Genomic DNA, 20,004 nt, shown 5'->3' with positions numbered 1-20,004 from the left:
TGATCTCAACTTTGCTCTCTGTATTTCACTGGGACTATAGGGTAGGCAGGGAGTGAGGAATAGCTCTACTAAGAGGACAACGTACTTACAAAGGTATTTCTACAGTGCAGTTTGGGGAAGGGGCAACTGAGAGCTCCTCCAAAGATCTCAATCACTTGTAAAGAGATTATTCCCTAAAATCCTTTGCCTGTGAGTAATGTAACACTCCATCCCTGATTCAATGGAGTTTATTTTCTCCTTTGGTAGTGACCAAGACCAAGAAGAATGGCTGATGAAATAAAGCACATGGTGGGACAGCTGATGGCCATATAGGGATTAGGGAGTCATGGGGCTCACTGCTTTTCCTTTCTCTTGTCCATTTAGTTGATATGAGAATTTAGGAGTCTGCAGGAGCCCAGTTCCCCAAATTGATTTGAAATTTTTGTTGATGAAACAATAGAGATTTTATTAGACGATAGAAGAAAGTTGCATTAACATTGATTTTACCAGGTGGTGGGATCATTCAGTGTTATTAATGTAAATTATGGTATATGAGGAGGCAGGAGATACATGAGACAATTTCTTTCCTGATACTCATATTTCCTTTCCATTCATGTTATTTTAGGATGAATACTCCATCATGGGTTCATTTAATCAGTGACTCTCCCTTGCCTGCCCCTGTACTCCCCGAGGCTCTGTTCTTCGTGCTTTATGAAACTTTCCTCAAACAGACTGGACCCTCTATCCCTGAGTGAGTATTGGGATTTCTTCACCTCTTTATCTGTATGTATATTGGGGAGGGTACATGTCCAAGTTTGTGCAGGGCTTTGGGTGTAGACAATATGGTTACCACATTTCTAAAAAGATAAACACATAACAATATATTTGCTGCAGTCATTGTAAGGAAGAACTACATTCTCTCTCACCCTAGGCATTTTCTGACCAACAACCAGCTCCAACCATTCCTCCTCACGTTAACATTCTCTTGCAATGCAAATACACCTTTCCCGCAATCCCTGCTACGATCTAGTTAGTGATTGTCATATTGTCCCCTATCACTGCACTTCAGTGGAAGGGAAAAGTCTTAACGTATTTGCAGAGTGATTCAAAGACTCAGGGTATGTCTACACTACCCGTCGGATCAGCAGGCAGCGATCGATCCAGCGGGGGTTGATTTATCACATTTAGTCTAGATGCAATAAATCAACCCCCTACTGCTCTCCCATCGACTCCTGTACTCCACCACCGCAAAAGCGCAGGCAGAGTCGACAGTGGAGCGGCAGCAGCCAACTCACCGCAGTGAAGACATGCAGTGAGTAGGTCTAAGTACATTGACTTCAGCTACATTATTCACTTAGCTGAAGTTGCGTAACTTAGATCGATCCCCCTCAGTGTAGACCAAGCCTCAGTTACTGCTTTGGCAAAGGAGTTTACTACTATTCCTATAGTTGGAACTCAGAGCTGCCCAGTTACATATTATCCTGAATTCTATGGCCTACCACCTGCCATTCTGACAATTCTGTGGTTCGGAGCAAGATATTTGATTTCAGCTACTTGTAGGATAGATTGTGTTATCCTTGTAGTCCCATAGAGTAATAGAAACACTTGTTTGGGTAAAGCAGCTTTGGTTATTCCCCTTCCCACAATTATTTATTTGTTTCTACTGCCACAGCCAAGCCTGAGAGGCTTTGAACTATGGATTTTATTAGAAGTTGGAGGCAAGGAAAGGGGATGTAAATAGAATGTACTGGTAGAGGTGAATTTAGCTGTGCATTAACAGGGCCCACTATGACATATTTAGGACAAGTGGGGATATTGTTCAGCTGCTAATATATTTTGCATCTATTTCTCTTATTTTAGGACACAGTGTACATTAGCTGAGAGATCAGACTCTCAGATTCAGTGATCAGCCCCAAGAAGGCCATGTAATGCTAATCCCCTCTTCAGTGAGTATTCAAGTTCTCCTTAATTCTAGCTTGTGTGTACATTAAGGATGGTGTGGGAGAGGGTCCGTAAGGGCTCAAATGTATGTAAGGAATAGTGCTGCCACCTTCCTGAAAATGCAGACTGCAGTATCAGCCTATTCATCACTGGCAAGGAGGGTTTGGACCTGCTGCCTTGGCCTACCTCTGGGCTGCCCTCTGCAACCCCCAGTACCTCTTGGCCCAATGCTAGGCCGTAGCCTGGGGCTTTCCAGGCTGGAGCTTCCCAGCTCCTCAGCCTTTCCCCAGCCCTGCTCCACTCAGGTACCCTGTCTCTAGCTCGCTGCAGCCAGGCCTTCTCCCTCTGAAGGCAGAGATAGACTTCTGAGTTCCTGGCTCCCAGCCTCTTTATACAGGCCAGCTGGGCTCTGATTGGGGCGTGGCCCAGCTACAGCTACTTCCCCAATCAGCCCAGTAGCTGCTTCTCCCTGCAACAGCCTTCTCCCAGGGCTGTTCCAAACCCCTCAGGGCAGGAGCGGGTATCCACCCCACTACAGACAGTGACACCCCTGGCCCTCTGGACCTTTTCATTGGGCCCCTGCCCCATGGACCCAACCGGCCCCCCGGCCCCTTCTCCGTGAGCCGGATGCACGACTTGCAGCTGGTTCGTTTCCAAACCACGCCAAGGGAACATCTATACACGCTCGTGCTCCACACCCTTCACTTCCTCACCCTCGTGTCCCACTCCGATACAAAGTGGCGGAACCTCCTACCACCTGTTGAGGGTGAGAAGCCCTGGTGAGCCAGCCTATATTCCACCCTGGTTCCGAGGCCCACCGCGGATATCAGCTGGCAGCTCCTTCATGGGACCGTGAGCACGGACATGTACTTGACGCAGTTTACCCCTGTCCTGGATACCTGTCCTTTCTGCGGCGTGAGGGAGACCCTGGCTCACATTTACTTGGAGTGCGCCAGGTTGCAGTCCCTACACCGGCTCCTCACCGATATTATGTTCCACTTTTGGTTGCACTTTTCCCCTCACCTTCTTATTTACGCACTCCCTATCCATGGCCCCACAAAGTCGCGGGACCTCCTGGTCAACTTCCTCCTGGCCCTGGCGAAAACGGCCATCTTTAAAACCAGGGAGAGGAGGTTGGCCGATGGAGGTTCCTGTGACTGTGGGGCCTGTTTCCGATCCTCTGTCCATTCACGTATCCAGGCAGAGTTTCTCTGGGTGGCGTCCACTGGCTCCCTTGACACCTTTGAGGAGCAGTGGGCGCTGTCCGGGGTTCTCTGCTCAGTGTCCCCGTCAGGTTCCCTTCTTTTGACCCTTTGACTGCACTCCTGTCCCTGTTTTTACATCAGTTGTTCCCCGTATTCATTTGGGTTTCAGGCCTGTGGATCCTCCCCTTAGGCTGGGGGGGACCCTTTAGCAGTGGGTGGGCTTATGCCCGCCCACTTCCTGGACCCCAATAGGTACATCCCACTTTGAATCATCACCCTAAATAATCCTTCCCCATCCTATGTGTTGACATATTTCAAATAATTGCTGATTGCTATCATTTCCCTTCCCCTCTCTCTGCCCCTGTTTCTCACCAAGTTCTGGGTCTTGGAGACATTGAATTTTCTTTGTCCTGTAGGAAGGGAATGCATAGTCTTGTTTTATATGGTAAGTTGGTGTTATTCAATAGAATTCTCTTTGCAATACAGGAAATCTCTTGTATTGTCTTTGTCTCTTAATTTTACTCCATAAATCAGTCCATCAAACACCTTGATCATTTTTATATATTCTGGATTTTGAAGACAGGAAAATGGACAAATAGGGAACCAAAATTCTTTATCTAGCCATTGGTACAGCTACCTGTCAACCATGAGTTTCAGAGTACAAGCCATCAGACCTCAGTGAAGATGGACTGTAGAAACAGAGTTAGAATTGTGAAGCATAGAGCGATTTGACTAGCAGTATGTTCTTTCTGCAAAACTGAAGTCTGGCAATGCTAAAATTGTTTCAGCTATACAATTTCATGGTTTGGGAATAAAGGCGGTTTTAGAACACATACGTAATTATATTCTGAAATACTAAGAAAATTTATTGCTAGGTGAAAAATTGAAAATTGTCAATATTGCCATTTTATAGTGTTACCCATAAAAGCTAATATTGCATATTTGCATATTTGACATAGTTTGCTTTCACAATTTAACCACTTAATTTTTTTTATTACTATAGATAAGAGTTTGTCTCAGGAAATAGAATTAGAAACACAACAAGCAGAGATTCGGGATTTAAAAAGCAATAATAAATTGCTTGAGGATTCAGTAAAGGAGCTACAACTTGTGTTTGACACATTGAATTTGGAGAAAAAAAAAGACATGTCTACAATGCTTTCCTTACATGAAAAAGAAATTGAGGACCCTTAAGGGCATCAACAAGGCTTTAGAACAAGAAAAAGTAGACTTACTAGAAACAAACATACTTCTTTCTAATAGTTTAAACAAAAGAGAAAAAGGCATTTCTGAGTTGTCCAGAAGACATAAGGAGGAAAGACAGTCACTCATTGAAAGATATGAAAAAATTGAAAAAGAACTTGTAGATCTACACGGAAAATACAAATCAATGGAAGAAAAAAGTGCCAACATAGAAGGCATTTTAAGACAGCAAAAAAGTCACTTTCAGGAGAGTAAAGCAGAATCAGAACAAGAGAAAAAAAAATACAGGGCCTGATTTGACAGGTGTGCTCAGATGTCACCAACTGGATCAGGACTTTTAGATGAGTTTACACAAAACAGCTGGGGAGAAAGAGGGACAGAAAGCAGCTCTCTTATAACCTTTAGCCTAGTGGTTAGAGTACTCACCCAAGATGTGGAAGACAACCCCCCACCCATTCAAGTCCCCCACCCCCAACCTCCTGAGGGGAAGCAGGGATTTGAATAGGGATTTGCCACATCTGAGGTGAGAACCCTAAACACTGTGATATGGAATATCCTGACATGGGGCTCCCTCAGTCTCTTCTATTGAAGTTTTTCAACTTAAATTAAGTAATTATTAATTGGGCTAGACAAAGTTAAATGACACTATACCTTAGTGATTAGAGCACTCACCTGAGCGATGTAGATCCCTGTTAAAATTCCTTCTCCTCATCAGGCAGAGGAGAGACTTGAACTGGGGGTCTCCCACATCCCATAACCACTAAAATAAAGGTTATAAAGGAAGGCTCCCTCCACCACCTGCAACTGTTGTGTTAACTCAACTAATGGGCCCAATCCTGTAAGCAGCCTCTGGGCATGCCTACCTGATCAGGCCCAGCATGCAATTTAGGTGGACAAATGCCTGTCTTCCCTGGTTTGTGGATCAGTCTGGAGCATAGATAGAAGATAGCGTCTGGGCGCCTACAGTGAGGCAGCAGAGCACATGCACACAGGCAGAAATGTAGGCAACTAGGGTACTCCCTCTGCACATGATTCGGCACTGAATTAGTTTAGGAACGTACAGGGGTAAGCAGTAGTCAAAGGGGAGTTTTGTGGATCTCAGTGGGGCCTAAAAATGGAATTTAGGCACCTAAGTACCTTTGTGGATCCCACCTCTAACTCCCATTGGCTGCAGTGGGAATTAGATGACAACATTCATTTGAGGATCTGGATCTTGGTCACTAATTTTATGCTCATTCATATAGGGAAGAGTTTTATTCTTTGGCTTAGTCAGAAAAGTTATAAAATGATAAAACAAATCTGAAACATGGCCTCAGACAGGCAATTAAAAGTCATTAGGGCAGGATATTGGATATTAAATACCATTTAGCTGCAGACTTGGCAATACAATTAAAGCCTTAATTAACCAAAGTCACACACTTATCACAGCATATAACTGAAGTTCTCTTCTCTTGGTTGCTTCATAATCCTCAAGTGGCTCCTTCAGCCATTTGCCTTTTTTATGCAAGCAAATGACAGCTCTGGAAGAAAAGATCTCTTGACTCAGGTTAAGATTAGTAATGAAATTGAGGGTTTTTCCTTGTGAATCCTGAGTAGCTCTCCTTCAAGAAGAAGCATTTCTTTTGCTGCCATTTACTAAATCCCTATAATCCTCTTTATATAGGACCACTTCAACATCACTATTGCCAATTTCTCCCTTCCATCTCTATTCTGCAAAAGAATCTTGAGATTGCAGAATCTAAATGCTTGATTAGTAACCATTTGGATTAACCCTTTTTCTTCTGTAATCTCTATTTCAGGAGAGATGGATTCGGGGTTAAGATCCAGTCCCAGAAGCCCAGGGATGCGAGTTATAATTCAGGCTTTGCAGTGTAACTGTGAGCAAGTTTAGCACTGTGTATTTTACCTCATTTTTTTCCCCCATCTTCAAAAGGAGGATATCATAGAAATTGCCATAACAAATCAAACCCACGACCCACACAGTCCAGTGTCCTGTTCCCATAGAGGCCAGTGTTAGCTGCTTCAGAGAAAGGTGCAACAAACCCAAAGATGGACAGTTATGGAATAACCTGCCCATAGGAAAGAGTTCTTCCTAACCCAAACAGCCAGTGGCTGGTTTATGCCCTCCTGCATGAAGGTTTACACCCTTGATACATTTTTCTAGCCTATCTAATCACTGTGAATGTTGGCTTTATTCTGTATAAAAAGTGACTAATCCTTATGTTTATGTTTTAAACATACTAATATCTTGGCCTGAGTGATATCTCAGTTGAATCTTACTGTTAAACATGTTAATTATGCATCATGTTTTACAAAAAAAAGTTTCCTTTTTATCCATTTTTTTAAAATGTTGCCTATTTTCTTACCTTGCTTAACTCCCAGGAGTGGTGACACACTAAACTAATTACTGTTTGTAAAGCACGTTGAGATCTTTAATCTTAATAGCCAGCATAGTGTAACTGCTTTTGAATGAAAATACAATATGTAGATCTTGTGCTGGGTTAGCACTATTTCTTTAACGTGCTATTTCAACTGTTTATGCAAAACTGCATCTATTTGCTCTGTTGCTACTGTAGCTAAAACCAGACTGAATCTAATGAAGGTTCCCCTTACAAGCAGGGTCATTTATCAGGTTCTCCTTAATGACTGTATTCATTCATTAGCACTCTCTTGAGGCTCCAGTGATTTTTTGATTCTAGCTAATAATCAAAACTTCCAGAGTCCAGGCTGGATTCAAACCTCATGCTGTTTATCCACTGCTGTATTGCCACTGACTTGAGGAGAATTACTCCTGATGCACACCAGTGTAAATAAAGGGGCAGGGAGAAGGGAATGAGGCTGCCTGTGCTTCTCCTGCAGGATTCAGTGTTTCTTAGACACTGTTTCCCTTTGATCTTTACTACTGTTTTCTCACAGCCCTGTGGCCTCTAAGGGTACATCTACACTACAGCGGGGATTCGATTTAAGATATGCAAATTCAGCTACGTGAATAGCGTAGCTGAATTCGACGTATTGCAGCCGACTTACTCCGTTGTGAGGACAGCGGCAAAATCGACTTCTGCCGCTTTTTGTCGGCGGCGCTTACTACCACCTCCGCTGGTGGAGTTAGAGCGCCGATTCGGGGATCGATTGTCGCGTCCCAACGGGACGCGATAAATCAATCCCCGAGAGGTCGATTCAGGCGGGTAGTATAGACCAGACCTAAGATTGTAGCACTTCTCATTAAGTCTAATAGTGTTTCTTAAGGATGTTCTTACTTTTCCTATAGCAAGAACAAAATACTTAGCTTCGCCATCTCAAAGAATATTCTCAGTACAGTGAATTTACACACATCACATGCTTTTAAATTGGATAGTTACATTATACTCATTTTACAAGGTGGACCCTTAGGGACAGAGAAGTCAAGTGACAGGTCTAGCATCACAGTGGGATTGTGTAGGAGTGCCTTACCTCTTTCTGCTGGGTACAGTTGCTATCTCAGTTTTCCAGTTGTTCCCAGCTTGTCTGGCAGGAAGGGCAGTTTTGTGCTCTAGGCATACTGGAGAAAGTCAGGGTACACAGACTTCCACATATGAAAGTACCTGGGGGTGTGTAAAGCCCACTCTAGAGCTTCATTCTCTGCTGTCTCAAAGAGGGTGGTCTATGAAAACCCGGTCTTCATTAATGGACCCCACCTGACCCACTGCCAATCTCCCTCTGACCTGAATTAACCCCTTCCCTGCTCTCTACTTGTATAAAGCTTCTACTCACCATTAGAGGAAGTAAGGGCTAGATCTAGAATTAGAACTCAGGAATTCCTGGTTCCATGTTCAGAGCAGCGTCTTGCATTGCTCTCAGCATCAGAAAAACGAGGTGCATTGTCAGTCTTTACAAAAAAACACTCTTGTATTGCATTAGCACAACTCCACCACAGCAAAATGTTGTTGCATTCAAATTTTGCGGTGCAATAGACATTGCTCATGTGCTGGGGGTTTTTTGTGTTTTTTTTTTTTTGAGTGTAAAAAGTAATCAAAATAAAATAGATTATATAATAAAATACAGAAGGGAATATCTGGATTATTAAACAAGAAAATTGACTTTAAACAGGCAGCAGCTTGGGTTCCTGCATCTCCTCTAGGAGCCAGCCTAAACTGTGTTTTCTGCCTTCAGTGTCAGAGTGGGGAGGCATATTTATATATTCAGATATACCCATACCATTTGTGTACACAAACTGTACCTGGAACTTGGTTCCAATCTCTAATTAGCATAACCTTTCTGTAGGGGTACCTATCATATAAATGAACTGGTATAAAATATGATTATTGGTTAATATGTATGGACCAGAGATTTAAAGTCAGCTCCCTGAAAGGCAGTGAAACCATCTAATTTGGTCTCTTAGCCCTGTAAGAATTCAGTCAGCTATCTTGCAGAACTGTTGAGGGGGATACAGAAGAAGGATACAAACAACTGCAGCAGGAGTCGCAGTATAAAGAGCACTATAGTAATCAAGCTAAAATTGTCCTAGTTAATGTATGACATATGTCCAATTCCCCCACAAACTAATTATTTCACCTCTTTTGAGGAGCTAAGGCAACAAAATGATAGAGTACTGTTTGCTGCTTGAGTCCGAACACGCTCATGGTGATAGAGAGCAAGCTGTCAGGAAGGGTCCTTCTTTGCAAACTGACGTAATGGTTTAGACCCCAGCTTACTGGAAGATGAAAGATAGTTACAGCACATGAATGGCCATTTTAATCACTTTTCTCAAGACTGTAAATGCTAACTTGGACTGATAGGAGAAAATAACCATCCAAAAAATGAAGCTGAGTCATGACACTTCGAGGTGGCATTCCATCTTCTCATAAAGGGGACATGTTGAGAAAACACTGCTGCAGAGTCAGCAATACTAGCATCATATCAGGTCATTTTGATAAAAGATGTACACAGGATGGAATTGATAGCCAGACCCAAACAGATGTGTTGAGAGCTTTGTTCCATTTGCGAAACTGCTTGAACAAACATTTTGGTCACTTAGAAGAGTGGAGAGCAAACAATCTGGAGTTACACTAGCAGGACTGAGAAAAACAATGTAGGTGGGAAAAAAACATAGTCAAAGTCAAAAACAAACTGAATCACATCCCCTGGATATGTGCATAAAACTTACTCATATATTGTGGCCTGGGGGGAAAACTGCAAAGAATAGCCAGCCAAAGACTCCAGCCAGCAGAAGCATCCAGAGCAGGGACTGCTATATTGCAGGGAGAGAGGGTAAAATGGGGCCCAGCCAGGGTCACACCTCCCTCCAGCATCCTTTTGGACCCAGAACTGGGCAGGGGAGATCTCTACCCAACCCTGCGGGCACTAGGACCCAAGTGATGTATCCCATTGCCTCAACCATGTAGCCTTTTCGGGAAACTGCAGAGAGTATCCAGCCGGTAGGAGCAGAAGCAGGCAAAGCAGGGGACCTTCAGGCACTGAGAACTTTTACAGTTTGGGCTGGACTCTGACCTGTGCTCACTGTTTGCTCCAGCTGTCTCCTCCGTCTGACACCTCACAATCTCTTCAACCTTAGCTTCATTCCACACCTCTCCTTTATTCCCTCTTCGCCACACCCTGTCCCCTTAACCCCCTCCCATTTAGCTGATCCCCTCCTAACTCACAAATTTTGTGGCACTAGCATGACATTTTCTGCCATCACATAGTTCACTCTGCTTGTGTGTTCTGCCCAGGCTTCCTGGCACTGGGGAGAGGAGCATGTACCCCCCGTTTGTTGATATAAAACATTGCCGTGGTGTTGTCCATGAGGATTGATAAACATCTCCCTCATATATGGACTCTGAAAGCCTGGCACGCCAGGTGCACCGCTCTCAGTTCTCTGACATTGATATGCAGAGCAAGGTCCACTGAGACCAGAGGCCTTGTGTTCTGAGGTCTTCCAAATGTGCCCCCCTTCCCAAATCTGACACATCTATCGCTAACGAGAGGGATGGCTGTGGGCTGGTGAAGGGGACCCCTGCACATACTACCTGTAGGTTGAGCCACCACAGGAGGGAGTCTAGTATCAGGCAAGGCAGGGTTATGATACTGTCTAAAGCGTCTCAAACTGGTTGATATACTGACGCTAGCCATGACTGAAGTGGGCAAAGCCTGAGTCTGGCAAGTTGTATTGCGTAGGTACAAGTGGCCATATGCCCCAACAGTTTCAGGCAATTCATTGCTGTAGTGGTGGAAAACTGCCTGAGGCCCCGTATTATGTCGCCCAGTGACAAAAAACCTGGATTCTGGGAGGTATGCCCTGGCTTGAGTCGAGTCTACCACTGCCCCTATAAACTCTATCCTCTGTACAGGGGAGAGAGTCGATTTGGCCTCGTTTAGAGGGAGACCCAGTTCATCAAACGTCCGTCTTATAAGGCCAACCTGTACCTCCACTCGAGATCTGGAGTGGCCTTTGATCAGCCAGTCATCGAGATACGGGAACACCTTTACCTGCTGCTTGCACAGGAACGCCGCAACGACTGCCATGCACTTGGTGAACACCCGACATGCCGCTGACAGGCCAAATGGGAGGACAATAAATTGATAGTGGCTGTTGTTCATCACAAACCTGAGGTATTTTCTGTGGGGTGGAATTATCGCTATGTGAAAGTATGCGTCCTTCAAGTCGAAGGCGGCATACCAGTCTCCTGAATCCAGTGAGGGGATAATGGAGGCCAAAGAAACCATGTGGAACTTGAGTTTTTTGATGAACTTGTTGTGTTCTTGCAGGTCTAGGATGGGCCTGAGCCCACTCTTGGCTTTCGGTATTAGGAAATACCGGGAGTAGAAGCCCTTGCCCCTTTGCTCCCGAGGAACCTTTTCCACTGCCCCTACAGAGAGGAGCAAAGAAGTTGTTCATGAGAGGGGTCCCTGAAGAGAGATGGGAAGGGGGGTGGAAGAGTGGGAGGGCACAGAATTGGATGGAATATCCCCTTTCTTCTGTGTGGAGCACTCAGCGGTCTGAAATGATATGGAACCATGTATGGTAGAAAGGGATAGTTGGGACGAAAAGGTAAGTAAGGTTGGATCCAGTTCCAGCATTGGTGTACCATCCTCGATCACACCCTGAAAAGGCTGGTCTGGTGCCAGGTGGTGGCTCGGGCTGGCCCAAGCCCTGACCTGAGGAGGGGGGCTGCCTTCTTCTACCACTCCTATTCTTCCTACGAGGAGCGTCCTCACGGTTCTGAGCTCGGTAGAACCTAGAGGGAGGCTGCGGCCAGAAATGCCCTCGTTGAGTGGCGGGAGTATGGAGCCCCAAAGATCTGAAGGTAGCCCTTGAGTCTTTCAGACTATGCAGTCTTATCTGTCTTATCGGAGAAGAGGGCCAACCCCTTGAAGGGGAAGTCCTGGATTGTTTGTTGGACCTCATGGGGCAGACCAGAGACCTGCAACCAGGAACTCCTCCTCATGACAACCCCCGTGTCCATTGTATGTGAGGCTGCATCTGCTGTGTCCAATGCTGCCTGTAGGGACGCTCGGGAGACCAGCTTTCCCTCCTCCACTAAGGAGGAGCTCCGCAAACTTGGCCATCATAGCACATATTGTGTGCGTATCTGCTCACAATGGCCTGTTGATTTGAAATGCGGAGCTATAGTCCCCCCAGTGAAACAGACCTTCCTGCCAAAAAGGTCTAGTCTTTTTGGATCCCTATTCTTAGGGGAGGGGCCCTGGTAGCTCTGGCGCTCTCGCTGATTGGCTGCATCAACCACCAGGGAGTCGGGGGGTGGGTGGGTGGATGTACAAATGTTCATATCCCTTAGAAGGGACAAAGTACCACCTCTCATTCCTCTTGGCTGTAGGGGCCAGAGATGCAAGGGTCTGCCACAGGGTTTTCATTGTCTCTGTAATCATCTTCATTAAGGGCAAGGTGATACGAGAGGGTCCAGAGGGCGCAAGGATGTCAACAACTGGGCTGGATTCCTCCACCACCTCCTCCGCTTGTATGCCCAAGTTCTGGGCAATGTAACATAACAGATGTTGGAGGACCCTGTCATCCTCCAAAGCTGGGGCCATCGACGTCCCCGCCACAGCTTCATCGGGGAAGGATGAGGAGGAGAGGCCTGGCAGTGGGCCCCGCTCACTCCCTTCAGCACCCCAAAGGTCTCGCAGCATTGCTGACCCCCTAGGTCTAAAGTGTGCAGTGCCAGCGCCACTGGGAGCGGAAATATTGGTTCCGAGACAGGCAGTGCCAAAGTTGTTGATTCTGGCGGTGCCGATATCGTTGACACCAGTGGCACCAAGGATGAAGTTGTCAGTGGTGCTGTTGTCGGTGCTAAAACTGCAGGGGACAACAACAGTGTCAGCAGTGCTTCTGCTGGTGGTTCCACTGTCTGCAGGGGGATGAAGAATGCTGAGGACAACGACGCTGACCTGGACCTTGAGCCCTGGATCTGTCCCTGGCTCTGGTGATACACCCAGGGTGTCCAAAAGGGCCACTGCATCGAAGGTTGCCACTATGGAGGCCACAGTGCAGGGTAGGGCTGGTTGTGGTGGGATCTGGACCTCCTGCTTCTGGTCCTATCGGAGCAGTAGGATTCCGCCTCCGACTCCGAGGTCTCCAGGTAGGAGGACCATGGAGGAGTGGCACTCTGGGCCGCCGGAGAGTGGTGCAGCTCCCCAGCATGGGTGAAGCATGCCAGGGAGAGGTGCGCCCCAGATGGTGATTGGTGCCCTATCCTCACTGGTTTGTCCCTTGATTGGAACTGGGGCCGCACAGTCGCTGGTGAATTGTCTCTCCTCTACAGGGAGGAAGGCACCGTGAGGCATATAAGGTCCTTGGCTGCCTCAAATGCCTCTGGTGTTGAGGGGAGCTGGAGGTGATCCCCTTGGCGGTCCGGGGACCATTGAGGGTTCAGATTCAACTGTACCCGAGATGGAGCAGGAGTCAACAAGACCCTGAAAGGTGGGAGAGACGAGGTTGCCTGGCTCAAAATGTGCTTCGATGCTGCAGGTCCCTTGATCTTTGGAGGGGGAGAGCGACCCCTATCCGGCCTTTTCTTCTTCTGTGACACTGCGGACTAAGAACGGTGCCAAACAGAAGAAGATTTATTTTGGGCGGAGCCGTGGCAGTGCTGAGAGTCCTTAGGGTCCTTCTTTGGCACCGGCTAGTGCACCAACAGCACCACAGCACTGCGGACCGATGAGGAAGTGCTCGGCGTGGATTCTGCCAACCCCGAGTCGGATTGCGCTTGGAGTGCTGCTTCCATTAGCAGGATTTGCAGCCTTTGATCCCGGTCTTTAAGGGTCCTAGGGTGAAATCCCTTGTAGATTCTGCACTTGTCCTTCTGGTGGCTCTCCCCAAGGCACCGTAGACAGGAAGAGTGCGGGTCACTCTTCATCATAAACTTGCTACAGTCCTCACAGAGTTTGAAACCTAGGGACCGGGGCATACCCCAGAACCAAGGAAAACGTTGTTTGCGGGGGAACCCCCAAGAACTCTTAACTACAACTATTTAAACTATGAAAACTGAAGTGGACACTGCCAAAAATGCTTGGCAACAGTTGTTCCAGCTAGCCGTCACTGGTGGTAAGAAGGAACTGAGGGGGTGGCGGATCAGCAGGGCTGCATATTGGATGCCAGGAAGGCGCAACTCCAGGGGGCACCCAGGCCAACCCTACGGATGCTGCTAAGGGAAAAATCTTCTGGCTGGTGTGCACATGGCACGCACACACCTGATTGGAATGGACATGAACAAGCACTTGAAGAAGAAGATTATTTCTTTAAATAAATAAAAGATGCTGTGATGAGGGGTTCCACGCACTGCTAAAATGGCACCTCCTCTTGGAGGTTCTAAAAATAGCTTGCAACAAAAGAAAGTTCCACCTCTTTCTGCAGTTGCCCACTGTCTCTCCACCTCTCTTTGAGTCTGCATCCCCTCTATCACACTATGAGCTGTTCCTGCCTCTTTATGACACCAACCAGTCACTCTTCCTGTTTTTCTCTCCTGGGGTACCAAAGACTTCCTTCAGCAGTCCTAAGCAGTCTTCCCATTCACTGCCTTGTAGTGCAACTCCCTCAATGGCTGGCAAGGAAACACGGGCCAGCCCGCTACACTGGGTTCTGGCTAAGGGACCCTCGAGCCAGCAATCAAAGCCTGTTCCCTTCTAGACCTTATTGCCTTTCCTGAGCCCTGTCCTTACTTCTTCTCTCACTGGGTTTGCCAGCCCAAACACACCTCCCTTCTACCAGGGAGTGACTACAGACTTTCCCCTCCTTTGCTGCCAATTTCCAGCCTTTATAATCCCCTCCTCAGCTGGCTTTCTCATTCAATCAGTGGATTGCTTAGTCACCTGATTCCTCTCCGCTGTGGCCTATTGGGTTAATTAGCCCTCTTCTCAGTCTGCATTAACCCTTTCAAGGAAAGTACAGGGTGATCCCCCCATCACAGTTGCATTTATTTGTCTGCTTTCTTTATTCCCCTTCGTGTCCGAATTGTTCACAATCCTCCATTTTGTTGCTGCCTTGCTAGGAATTGTCCAAATAGAATTTTTAATTGTTTCTATTTTTCTACATATCCAAGAAGGTACTAAAAGTTAACAGATGCCAAGAAATAATCTCAGATGTCATGATGCAATCACTGTTAACAAATGCTTACATATGAATGGCCATCATTTCTAGGTGCAAGGTGTACAGTAATGCCTTGCTTAACATTGTAGATATGTTCCTGAAAAATGTGACTTTAAGTTAACGATGTTAAGCTAATCCCATTTCCCCATAAGAATTAATGTAAATAGGGCTGGCTAGGTTCCAGGGAATTTTTTTTCACCAGACAAAAAACTATATATTATATAGATATACACACAGTATACATTTTAAACAAACAATTTAATACTGCTCATAGCTATGATGATTGTGAAGCTTGGTTGAGGTGGTGAAGTTAGAGGGTGGAAGAGGGAGGGATATTTCCCAGGGAATGCCTTGCTGCTAAATGATGAACTAGCACCTGGCTGAGCCCTCAAGGATTAACACGTTGTTGTTAATGTAGCCTCTCACACAAGGCAGCACGAACATGAGGGAGGGGAGATAGCATAGCAGACAGAGACAGACACATAACTTGTTTGTGGGAGAGAGAGAGAGAGATGCACACTGCTCCTTTAAGTAAGCTGACCTACTCTTAAGTGCATTGTCTTTTTAAGTGGATCAGGAAGTTGAGACAGCAGCTGCTGCCCCAAGCACTCTCTGTCTCGCTCCGTCTGTGTCCCCTCCCTGCTCTATATGGAGAAGGGGTAAGCGGGGTGCAAGAGCGGGGGGAGGGGGACCCCTGACATTAGCCCCTCTTTCCCCCCCCCACGCACAGCAAGCAGGAGTGTCTGGGAGCAGTTCCAAGGCAGAGGGCAGGAGCAGCACATGGCCATGGGGGAAGGGACAGCTGAACTGCTGGCAATTGATACCCTGCAATTGATAGCCTGCTGGACAGCTGCAGCATAGGGAACTTAGGGGAGCAGGGAGCTGATGGGGGGCTGCTGGTCCAACATGGTTACAAGCCCCCACCAGTTAGCTGCAACGGGCTGCTCTTCCTGCAAGCAGTGGACAAAGCAGGCAGCTGCCAAACGATGTTAAAAGGGAGCATTGCTCAACTTTAAACAAACATGTTCCCTAATTGATCAGCAATGTTACCAGGACAACTTTAAGTGAGGAGTCACATTTTTCCAGTAATGTGCAATACAAAGTCTAGCTGCTAGCAATAAGAAGAAAATACTTTGCCATTCTGTTTAAAATGCAGATCTTTTACTGGAGCATTAAGTAAGGAGGTCAGGGGATTGCTAAGAAGCCAACATTTTGTCATAAGATGAATCTCTTTAATAATTTCCTCTCAAAACTTTCTAATTCCTGGACACAACTGCCACATGTGCAAGTATGTTCCCATTTCCCCCACAATCTCTCTAACAGAGCTTTTCTCTAGCAGCAACAATGTGATGGATCCTAACTGAAGTCTAATGTCATTTACACACTAAATTTATATAAATTTTATTCATGACCTACACAAATTGAAGATGCATATCCCTCTCCCATCTTTTCTTCTGGGTTGTTATCTTCTCAACATCTTTTTCAGTCAAAATTGTTTATATCTTAGAAATTACATTTCTATTTTTGGTAAAGGCTTTAATTTTATTTATTTATTAATTTTATATATATATATATAAATACATACACATGTGCATACATAAATATGTAATGTAACTGAACAATACAGTTGAACTGTATGTTGAGTGCTTTGGTAGGGAAACGATATCTGATGAATACTATTGTTATAAAGTTAAAGGTGTTAATTTGGATACAACCAAATTTGGTTATATTTAACATAACTATGACCTTTCTATGACTTTTACTAAAATTTGCCATGATGCCCACATTGCCAGATACACAAATCTCTTGCCAACAGCAGTTAGTAATAGAGAACATTTGGTTATAATCTATTAATATCAAGCTATTATGATGAATGAGTTGCATTCTGCCATCTTCCCACCTCCACAGCCATCAGTCGTTCTGTTTAGTTTGTTGTTGAATTAAAATGTGTTAAGTTTTTCAGCATGTTACCACACAAAATCACTCGGTAAGTTACACATGACTTGGATATCTGAAAAAGCACACAACTACAACAAATATATGCTTTCAGGGGTCATGTGCATATCTCTGCAAAAGTGACAAAAAAGTGAAAATAAAATTAGAAACTAAAAACAATGTAGAGTCTGAAAAAGGAATTTAAAAACTAGAGAGAGGAAGCAGTACTAACAGCCTGTGAAATTACTAGCTCTGTATGACAGTTCATACTGTGCTATCAGGGATTTCATGTTCTTTTTTGACAAATATTAAGTTGTGATAGATAAATAAAATATACAAGTTTTTTCTTGTTTTCTGTGTTCTTTTCCAAAAATATAAATAAATAATAAACTAGGATACTGGGAGAAAGACTTGGAGAAACTAAGAGAGGGAAGCATTATATCATTGATTAATGTACATGTGAATATGACAGTTCTATTATATGAGATAAATAAAAAGTGTTGCATATAAATAAAAAGGTGATACATTTAATGTTTGATATTTAATATGCTATTTATCAGTATTAATTCTCACTGTGCTGCAGTTTATCCATCTTTAAAATGGAGAGAATACCTATTTGCTCCACACTGTGTTTAGTGACTAGACTAAATGAACATTTGTACTTACTTTCCTGCACAGAAAGAAGCAGAATCATCTATTACATGACCTCGGTTCTGGCAGATAAGACTCTTTACCAACCACTGCTTGCAGAAGCTGTGGGCACAAATTAGGACAAGCACTTGTGAGAATAACAGCTCCCAAAACACCAGACTGCTGAACCCTTTGAGGAAAAACCCCTCCTAAGAGTCCATCCACAAAAATCCATCTCCTTTACCATCCAAGTTCTGGAATACTCCTGAAACCTCTGTGACAGCAGCTCCATGGCAACAATTTCCACTTCAACAGTTTCCTTGTAATCACTGCAGAACCATGCACCTCTGGCTTTCAGAACAGCTAAGATAGGGCACTAAGGGCTCGCATCTTTGATCACACCCATCAAGTTTGGCAATCTCATATGTGGTGCTTTCTGGCAAGAATGTAGAAATCACATCAGATCTTTTTGTATCTTCTGGTAAGATCCATAGCAGCAGAGACCAATGTTAATTGTATGTTAAAGCCAAAAGAGAGACACTCTTGCTACAGCATTTCATGTAGCATACCACACTAAGGAAATTAGAGTGAATGACAAATGGCCAAAGGAACTTAAGATAACTGAGCCCTCTTGTACATAGTAGTATTACATATCTACGTAGTATGTGCTAAGTAAAGTTTGAGATATCAAATCCATGGAGCAGTTTTATTTTTAAAAGTAAGGTCAGTTAACCTGTAGTCAGTACACAAAATGTTTTAAGACCATATCAGTGTTTTTTAGTAGTTAGAGCAGGGATATGAAAATCAAAACTTGAATTCAGTTCCCACCTCTATCACTGACTTCCCTTAAACCACTTACACTCACTCCACCAAAATGAGGTTAATAATAATTAATTACTTCACAAGGGTGTTCTGTTGCTTAATTAATGTTTGGCACTTCAATATTTGATGATGAAAGGATCAGAAAGTTAATTGGGGCATTGCTTTAATATCTGATATTTAGAGCAGTTGTCAGTTTATAACTATAAATGTATTTGTACAATGTATAGCTTGATGAAAAAGATATATAATGCTTTTCTTCAGCAGGTACTTTACTTAAAAAGACAAAGTAGATAATTGAAATATTATCTGTAGTATGTCCCTGGGGCACAGATATTAAGTAATTTCTACAAGTCACTGTCAGTTGAAGCAGAACCATAAAAAGAACCCAGCTCTCCTAATTCTCCTGTTCTATCTTCCTCTCTATAGCTACCTGTCATGTGATGAACTACACCTTATGTGATGAACTACTTTTACTGAACCAGGGCTGACTGCAGACAGACACCAGAGATGCCAGCTGTTAGCCAAGCATGGGAAGCAGAACTCGGGATCTTCAGCTCCAAAAATAGGCCTCTGGCACTTGAGCACAAAGAGAATTCCCACCAGTTCTCCCTAAAATTGGAGCTTTAATTTATCTTTTTCGGCTAGTTTCTAGAGAGGGCATATAATCATAAACAAATGTGCAGGGCAGGCAGGGATGCACACAAACATAATAGACAACCTGGTTGTCATGGCAATTGCACCACATCCTTCATTGTGATATCCTCTAGCCCAAGCAAAGCTATTGAGGCAATGAACAAAAGTCAGTGCTCAATTTGGCCTCAGAGAGAGACAGTTGGTGCTGTGCTGTACTGCAGCAATTTTGACAATTTCTGTTACATAGGATTCAAGATTTGGCATTCAGACCTCAGAAGTAAGTGAATTTTTTCATGTACCCAATATAAGAGAACTGTGTGAGTTTTTTTATGAATGGAGTTGTGGGGCCACAGGGGTTTCAGCCTAGTTCTTAGTGGGCATTAGATAGATTCTTCCTGTAACTTTGAACCAAGATGATTCCAAATGAAAACAAAGATAACAAAGAAAAGCCTGAAAAGAATCTTAACCTAGTATGGCAGGAATGATAGACAGAATGCTGAATCAAACAGCAGCTTTGACTTTCAAGACATTTCAGGCATACCTGAATATTACTTGGTGTCTATTCTTTTTTAAACTGTCTGTTGTCTACTTACACCGATGATTTCAACTCCTTCAGTCATGGGGGTTTTAACATGGATCATTTGTTGTTCGGGTGGATATTTTCATTGTAGTTAGTGCTGGGGTTGAGAGCCAGACTTCTGAGATCTAGTCCCCAGCTTTGCCATCGGCTTGCTTTCAATACTGATCTGGCCCATATAAAGAGCAGTGTTCTCAGGATCAATCCCCTAATCCACTCAGTTCTCTTCATAATATATTTTATTAACATCAGTTCTACTTCAAATTATGAGATCTTAAAAGACTAAGAATAAAATCACATCCTGCTTGAAATAATCTAGGAAAATCAATTTATGGCCCTTAAATAATTCTCCCCATACTAATCCAGGAGTCCATGTCATGTATTGTTATGTGTCTTATAAATTCAATATCAGTGAGGCTCACTTTATCCCATATATGCACATATTAGTGGTATCTGTGTCCATTATAAGATGGGTTACCCCTTGCAAGTTAAAATCT

General features: G+C 44.4%; 1 protein-coding gene and 1 long non-coding RNA gene across 4 annotated transcripts in view; one reads left to right on the top strand and one right to left on the bottom strand.

Annotated features, from left to right (window-relative positions):
• The window catches only part of LOC117880413, an 84,479-nt gene extending 66,650 nt beyond the window's left edge, over nucleotides 1-17,829 (bottom strand). Inside the window, exon 1 of the long non-coding RNA XR_004646529.1 lies at nucleotides 17,512-17,829. This is a non-coding gene — a long non-coding RNA (uncharacterized LOC117880413). The remainder of the gene's footprint in view (nucleotides 1-17,511) is intronic.
• Nucleotides 1-20,004, top strand: part of HRH1 (histamine receptor H1) — a 439,225-nt gene that overhangs the window by 212,431 nt on the left and 206,790 nt on the right. The window lies entirely within an intron of this gene.

The sequence above is a fragment of the Trachemys scripta genome, chromosome 7 (genome assembly GCF_013100865.1).
Source record: "Trachemys scripta elegans isolate TJP31775 chromosome 7, CAS_Tse_1.0, whole genome shotgun sequence".
NCBI classification, from domain to species: Eukaryota; Metazoa; Chordata; order Testudines; family Emydidae; genus Trachemys; species Trachemys scripta.
This window is presented reverse-complemented; position numbering and strand designations above follow the sequence as displayed.